General features: G+C 45.5%; 1 protein-coding gene across 5 annotated transcripts in view; it reads left to right on the top strand.

Annotated features, from left to right (window-relative positions):
- LITAF (lipopolysaccharide-induced TNF factor) overlaps positions 1-7330 on the top strand; it is a 49186-nt gene that overhangs the window by 10927 nt on the left and 30929 nt on the right. Inside the window, exon 1 of one of the 5 annotated variants that reach the window (XM_011961411.1) lies at positions 304-568. The exons of 3 other annotated variants lie outside the window; for them this stretch is intronic. The gene's annotated coding sequence lies outside the window, so the exon portion shown is untranslated. Of the gene's footprint in view, positions 1-303; positions 569-2349; positions 2493-7330 lie in introns of those variants that run through there. One more of the 5 variants, XM_011961415.1, reaches the window with a different exon arrangement.

The raw sequence follows: 7330 nt of genomic DNA, 5'->3' as shown, positions 1-7330 counted from the left end.
GGCCGGGCCGGGGCGGGGTCTGGCCTCCCAGCCCTGGTCCCGGCCGCGTCTCCGGTTGGGTTCATTTCCTGCGCCCCGGAGTGGCCCGATCACGTGTGGCGGGGTCGTCCGGCCCCCACCCGAACGAGCGCCCCTCGCGGCCCGCCGCGACCCCCTACGGGGAGAGGACGGCCCCTGGGCATTTTAGAAAAAGGCGCGATTCGCTCTAGTGACTCAGGTTGAGATTTCCAGAAATATCCCCCCGGGGGTTCGGAAACAAAACCAAAACAAACAAAAAAACCCCAACGAATTCCGGAATGCTCTTTGCATACATTTGGCTTCTAGGGGCGCGGGTGCCCGCGTTTCTCCCCTTGCCCCCGCGAGTTCGCGCAAGATCCGGGACGGACACCAGAGGCCCCTGGGAGACCCTGGGGAGGTGAAAATCAGCGAAGCAGGCCGTGGCCCCTAGGCCTGACCTCTCCCCGCGGTGTAAGGTGGGCACCCCGCGAGCGAGCGCAGGGGTCCTCTCACTGCTGATGGCACCCAGCTCTGGGCCCAGACGCCGCTCACCGTCCACCGCTGGTGCTGGGTAGGTGCTGGTGGGACCAGCTGGTGACTGGTGGCAGCAGTGGACCTCGCCCCTCCCTGCCAAGTTAGGCAAATGCCCTCCCCGTTCTGGTTTGCAGGTCACTGTGGATCTAGGTGGTCAGTTGGTGGTGTGCCCGAAGCTCTTCAGGGTCAGGGAGAGGAGGTGACAGGGGAAAGATGTGTGTTCTGGAAGTCATGCTTCAGGGACCTGGCTAGTTGGACCTTCGCTGGTTTTCTACTTCCCGACAGTGGAGCTGATGTCACTGGCTGTTGGACTGAGCAGTGGTCACTGGGAAATCCAGTTTCTGGAAGCCACCGGACCTTCCAGGCTCCTACCAGTCTTCCCAAAGAGGATACCTTCCTCCCCTTGGCCTGGTGCACTGGTGCTGGTTCAAAGACTGCCTGAAGCCCAGGTTGGGATCCTCTTTAGGAAAGCCATGATTTGCCTTAATCTGCCCTCTCACCCCCTGCCTTCTCAGAGTGACTCTTTTTAGGACTTCCTATTTAGGACTAACCCAGATGCCTGCAGAGAGAAGTGCAAGCTGGTATCTGGAATTCCACCAGTGTTTTGGTTTTATCAGTTGGAGCAGAATCTGGATGGTGTGTGACTTGCTTTACCTGGCACTGAGTAACACCCATGTTGCACTTGGCTTTCTTCTCCACCAGCCCTTGCTCTGGGAACTAAATGTGCACCAAACTGTCTAAGAAACATTTAATTGTAATCTACCATGAGGGAGGCCCATCTTCCTCTTTCCTGTTACTTTAAGGCATGAATAATAGATGCATTTATTCACATTTGAGAAGGTATCTTGTAATGTCGCAGATTAAGTGACTGGGTGATTGATCTAAAACGTAGGATCAATTTCTTTCTTTTTTTTTTTTTTTGAGTCAGAGTCTCACTCTGTTGACCAGGCTGGAGTGCAGTGGTGCGATCTCGGCTCACTGTAACCGCTAACCCTTCCCACACTCCTCAACCCCCCACCCGGGTTCAAGCAATTCTCGTTTCTCAGCCTCCCAAGTAGCTGGGATTACAGTTGGGTGCCACCACGCTTAACTAATTTTTGCATTTTTAGTGGAGACAGGGTATTGCCATGTTGGCTAGGCTGGTTTCGAACTTCTGGCCTCTAGTGATCCACCTGCCTCGGCCTCCCAAAATGCTGGGATTACAGGTGTGAGCTACCTCAGCTGGTCAATTTCTTAAATCTCTAAAATACTACATTGAAGTGTAATTCACTGTCTTTGGCGAATCCACTTCCTTTTTTGTTCCTTCTGTTCCTTTTATGGGCTGGCTGTTGAGAAATAAAGCGCTACCCTTGCCATGTAAAGGATGCAAAAGAATGGCTCCTGGTCCTGAGGGGTTTACACAATGGGTAGAAAGTAGAAGTACACACAGGCGAAAAAGTTGGTGCTAACGCCCTTGTAACTCTGGAAAGGGCTTGAGAGCAGTGGAAAGGAGGCAGCTGAGTTAGAGAAAGTTTCATGGAAAAACTGAGGCCTGAGCACATGTGGCAGAAGGAACATGTGGACATAGTTCAAACAAACAGGAGGGTCTCAGCAGAGCTGTGGAGGAGGTACAGCCAAGCCCAGGTGGTTGAAGACAGTAAATGGAAAATCCACTGAGAGGAAGGAGCTGGAAGGCGTTTCCAGCGTAAGTGAATTTTCAAGAAAATAAACAGTGCATGTTTTGCTGACATTACCCATCCTTACTGCTCAGAGATGTGTAATAGCACTTTGAGAATGGGCTGGTGCCGTTTTGTGACTTGAACTTCTCCCACTGAAGAGGAATTTCCCCAGAGCTACAGTGAGGGTGGAAAAAGGAGGATCTGCAAGAGGAAGTCCTGGATTCTTGGCACCGTGACTTGTCCTCTATTTGTTTTCGCTTTTACGGCAGTGAAAATAGCCCCGTGGGTGAGGCGGTCTATCAGGTAAATAGACTTCCTTAGTTCTGTGTATCTTTAGCACACACATTTTTGACATCTCCTGGGCGCGTGTGGCCACCCATGGTCTGTTCTGAACTTGATTAATGTTTACTTGCCTAAGAATTGTTATTTGAGGTCAAGTGGCATTTTCCAGGGTCCTCATAATTTCATCTTATTTGAGCCTGTGTTGATTGACTCTCTGGACACCGGTGACAACGGCTTTGTAGCTAATGAAGTCCCTTGGCTGCAGGTTATGTCAGTAGAAGAATTGTGTAATTTCATAGAGCTTAAGGCATGGACATAAGAAAGGAACCATTCTGGAAGCTGTCTGTGTGATGGTAATTCTCTGCTCACCTCGTAGTAGGTAGGAGTTTATATACCAGCATCCAAAGCTAGAGGCTTCAGAGAAAATAATGTTGGAGAAGTTAAGCTATTTAGCTCACGGAGACTTAGAAATAATTGACAGTGTGCCTCAGGTGGGTTTAAGAGCTTAATGATGACTTGCCTTAACCTTGAATTCATGAGGTTATTCCTAAATGATGCACTGATAGTTTGAAATTTTTTATTAAAAAAAATTAAAGAAAGTATGGAAGATAAAGAAGAAAGGCATAATCTCATAGTCAGAATGAAACAACTACCACTGGCTGTCCTTATCGGGCGGCTTCTATCTTTTGTCTTTGTGCCTGTTTTCTATGAAATTGTCACAGGGTTCATACAATTTTGTATCCTAATGCAGTTTCAATCTTATTAATGATCTCATTGCACTGTTTGGTGAAAACCCATCATTCATGTGGAAACTGGGCATGTGGTTTCACCCAGAATCCAGAGGAAAATTGCCCACTCTGATTGTGGGGGAGCAGCCCAGCTCCCTGATGGAAGCATTTTCCATTCCACAAATCACTGTGATTTGTTGTTACGCCATGCTTGAACCTGGCTTTAAGATTGTGGTAACTTTATCTTTGACTCGAGGGACATACCGCCCTGCAGAAACCGCCTGAACTCAGAAGATGGAATTGGCACACATTTCTCTGAAATATTTCACTCTGAGCTTCTGTACTTTTAGCTGAGGTCTACTGAAATTAGAATTTGTTTGGGATCAAGTAACCGAAGACCAATTTCTCGCTTCCTTTCCCAAAGAGAGCTGGAGGTCCGGGTTTCCCCTTTTGTCTAAATCCTTCCTGCTTAACCATTTATGGCTTTAGACGTACCATTCACCTTGAACATTTTCAGGGATGACAGGCAGGTTAAATTCCATGACGACAAAAACCATGTTGCAGAATCGTAGTTTAAAACCTGCCAGGCGACGATCCTTAGTTTAAGAATTTTAGGCAATATTCAATGTAATAAGTATACAATTTGGATAGTTCCTGAGGGTTGATTATAGTCAGGATCCACTGTGCTCACATTATTGGAAATAACGTTTTTCTCCAGAGAACCTAAAAGACCAGACCTTTTTGACCCTCGCAACTGGTACTCTATCTTGTTTACAAACTAGGCTATTTTCTTAGGAGACCTGACAATTTGCATGTGAGTGCCCTTCTTTTGCCCAAGGAATCCCTTTTTTATTCTGGGGTCATTTCTGCGATATACATATTCATGCACCTAGCTTAGTGTTTCTTTTCTGGGGGCTGGGAAGTAGGGACCAGAGTAGAATTGAATATTTCTCCTTTTTCTTCCTGGAAGAGTCCATCTTCGAGGATTAAGTTGGTGGTTAAAAAGCCGCTTTATCTTTCTGAAGGCCTTGCCCTTTTATGTGTTGATCTGATACCCAAATGTAGAAAACAGTTCTATACACAGCTTGAGGATGTATTTTTAGAAGAATTTACCACCCACTTGTGGCTAAAGTTTTGTGGGGAGTTTTTTTTTTTTTCCGTTGTGAGTAAAATAGATATTTCACTATATCTTTCTCTTATTTTCAAACTCTTTAAAAAGCCATTGACCATTTTCTCTTTTATTTTTAGTTGACACATAATAATCATACACATTTATGGGATAAAGAGTGATATTTTCATACATGTCTCCAGTGTGTAATTGATCAACGGGTAACTGACATGTTCATCACCTCAAACGCTTATGGTTTCTTTGTGTTGTGAACGTTCAGAAGTCTCCTAGCTATTTGAAAATATAGACAGAATCATTGTTAGCCATATTCACCCTACAGTTTACAGAACAGTAGAACTTCTTTCTCCCATTGAACTGTAACTTTGTACCTGTTAACCAACCTCTCTCTAGCCTCTCTTCCCCTCCCCTTTCTAACCTCCAGTAACCACAGTTCTTTTCTCTACTTCTGTGAGCTCGATTTTGTTGTTCTTCCTTTGTGGAAGTTGTGAAATACCTTTTGAGGGGAGTGCAGACTTGTGGACAGGCGTAAATATGCATTCAGCTGGACAGAGTTTGGGAGATTCCTTCGAAACCTGTTCTTTTGCTGAAATTCTAGGTACCTTTTTATTTTGTTTTATTTTTTATTTTTCACCTCATCAGTTAGAAGTATCAGAAACTCTCCTTTTCCCCCCGCTTAATCTTTGGCATTTAACCAAAATATACTTTATTTATTTATATGTTTTTTGAGATAGGGCCTTGCTCTGTCGCCCAGGCTGGAGTACAGTGGCATAACCACAGCTCCATGCAGCCTCAGCCTCCCTCCCGGGCTCAAGCCATCCTTCCATCTCAGCCACCACACTAATTTCAGTGGTTTTTTTTTTTTTTTTGTAGAGGGACAGGGCTTCGCCATGTTGCCCAGGCTGGTCTCAAACTCTTGGAGTCAAGTGATCCATCCATCTCGGCCTCTCAAAGTATTGCCATTACAGGCGTGAGCCTCACCCCAAAGCACTCAAATTTTGTTTTTTTTTAATTGAACTTGAGTGCTTTGGGGTAAGACCTGCGTATTTCATTTCACCTTATAGTTATTCTTACTCTTGGCCTATGTAGGGGAGAGGGAAGACTTTCTTTCTGCCTTCTGAAGGTACCATAATCGAGTCTATGAAATAAACTGATGATTGATATATTAACAGACAAAAATACATACAAATTTTTCCATGCATAAATGTGGGAGTCCCACAGAAAGTGAAACTCAAAGCAAGGTCAGATGATTGACATTTATATAGTGTGCCTGAGCTACAAAAAAGGAATAAGGGGCTGGGCGTGGTGGCTCATGCCTGTAATCCCAGCACTCTGGGAGGAAAAGGCAGGTGGATCGCTTGAGCCCAGGAGATCCAGGCCAGCCTGGGCAACATGGCAAAGCCCTGTCTCTATAGAAAATACAAAAATTAGCCTGGCATGGTGGCTCATGCCTGTGATCCCTGCCACTCTGGAGGTTGAGGCAAGAGGATCGCTTGAACCTGGGAGGTTGAGACTGCAGTGAGCCGACATAGCACAACTGCACTACAGCCTGGGTGACAGACCAAGACCCTGTCTCCAAATAAAATAGAAAAAGGAATAGGGGCTTGGGGCTCCTGGAGGGAGGTGGTGCTAGATTACAGAAGGGTGAGGGGAGGAAATGTATGGTGAACAAAGGTTGCCTTGTTATGCAGATAAAAAGTTTCTTGAATGATGAAAGTTGTCTCAGAGTAGCCCTCAGAAGAACAGGTGATAGCTTGTGACCAGGTATCGACCTTCAATCTCCTCTCCTAAGTTAAGATCTTCCAGCCGGGCCTGGTGGCTCATGCCTGTAATCTCAGCACTTTGGGAGGCCGAGGTGGGTGGATCACGAGGTCAGGAGTTCGAGACCAGCCTGACCAAAATGGTGAAACCCCATCTCAACTAAAAATACAAAAATTAGTCGGATGTGGTGGTGGGCATCTGTAATCCTAGCTCCTCAGGGGGCTGAGGCAGGAGAATCACTTGAACCTGGGAGGCGGAGGTTGCAGTGAGCTGAGATGACACCACTGCCCTCTAGCCTGGGCCACAGAATGAGACTCCGTCTCAAAAAAAAAAAAGAAAAGATTTTCCCTGGTTGATGAAGGTCCTATGACAGTTACTTTAGTTTACACAGATCAAGTATCTTTCCTCTGAAATGCCTGGGACCGGAAGTGTTTCGGATTTTGGATTTTTTTCACATTTTGAAATGTTGCATTCTACTTACTGGTTCAGCATCTCTAATCCAAAAATCCAAAATCCAGAATGCTCCAATGAGCATTTCCTTTGAGCATCATGTCTGTGTTCAAAATGTTTCAGATTTTGGATTTTCATATTTGGGATACTCAAGCTGTAGATTTCAATTTATTATATCAAAGGACAGCTTTTCAGAGCTACTCCTGTGTCTGCAGTTTCTAAGAATAATCAGCTCGAAATATGCCAAAGAAATGGATCCTGAGGTGACATATTCCAGTCTCCTACAGTCATTTTGGGGTGGTGTGTCCTGAGCCCCATCACCTATTTGGCTCATTCATAAGTGTGATCCCTGAAGGTATTTAAATAAACTTTCAATTTTGGCATAATTTTTGATTTGCAAGAAAGTTGTGAAGTTAGTGTAGGGAGTTCCTCACCCAGTTCCTGGTTCTCTCCATTGTTAACATCTTACATCACACAGTATATTTGTCAAACTAAGAAACTGATGTGGTGGGTATGTTACTGTTCACCAAACTCTAGACTTTATTTGGAGTTCCCGGTTCTCCCACAGATGTCCTTTTTTCTGGGCCAGGGTCCTAACCCCAGGGTACCACATTGCATTGATATATTTTACTTATTTATTATAAAAAATATATTGGCCGGGCGCGGTGGCTCAAGCCTGTAATCCCAGCACTTTGGGAGGCCGAGATGGGTGGATCACGAGGTCAGGAGATCGAGACCATCCTGGCTAACATGGTGAAACCCCGTCTCTACTAAAAAATACAAAAAACTAGCCG

This window comes from Colobus angolensis, unplaced genomic scaffold, assembly GCF_000951035.1.
Source record: "Colobus angolensis palliatus isolate OR3802 unplaced genomic scaffold, Cang.pa_1.0 Scaffold55, whole genome shotgun sequence".
NCBI classification, from domain to species: Eukaryota; Metazoa; Chordata; class Mammalia; order Primates; family Cercopithecidae; genus Colobus; species Colobus angolensis.
This window is presented reverse-complemented; position numbering and strand designations above follow the sequence as displayed.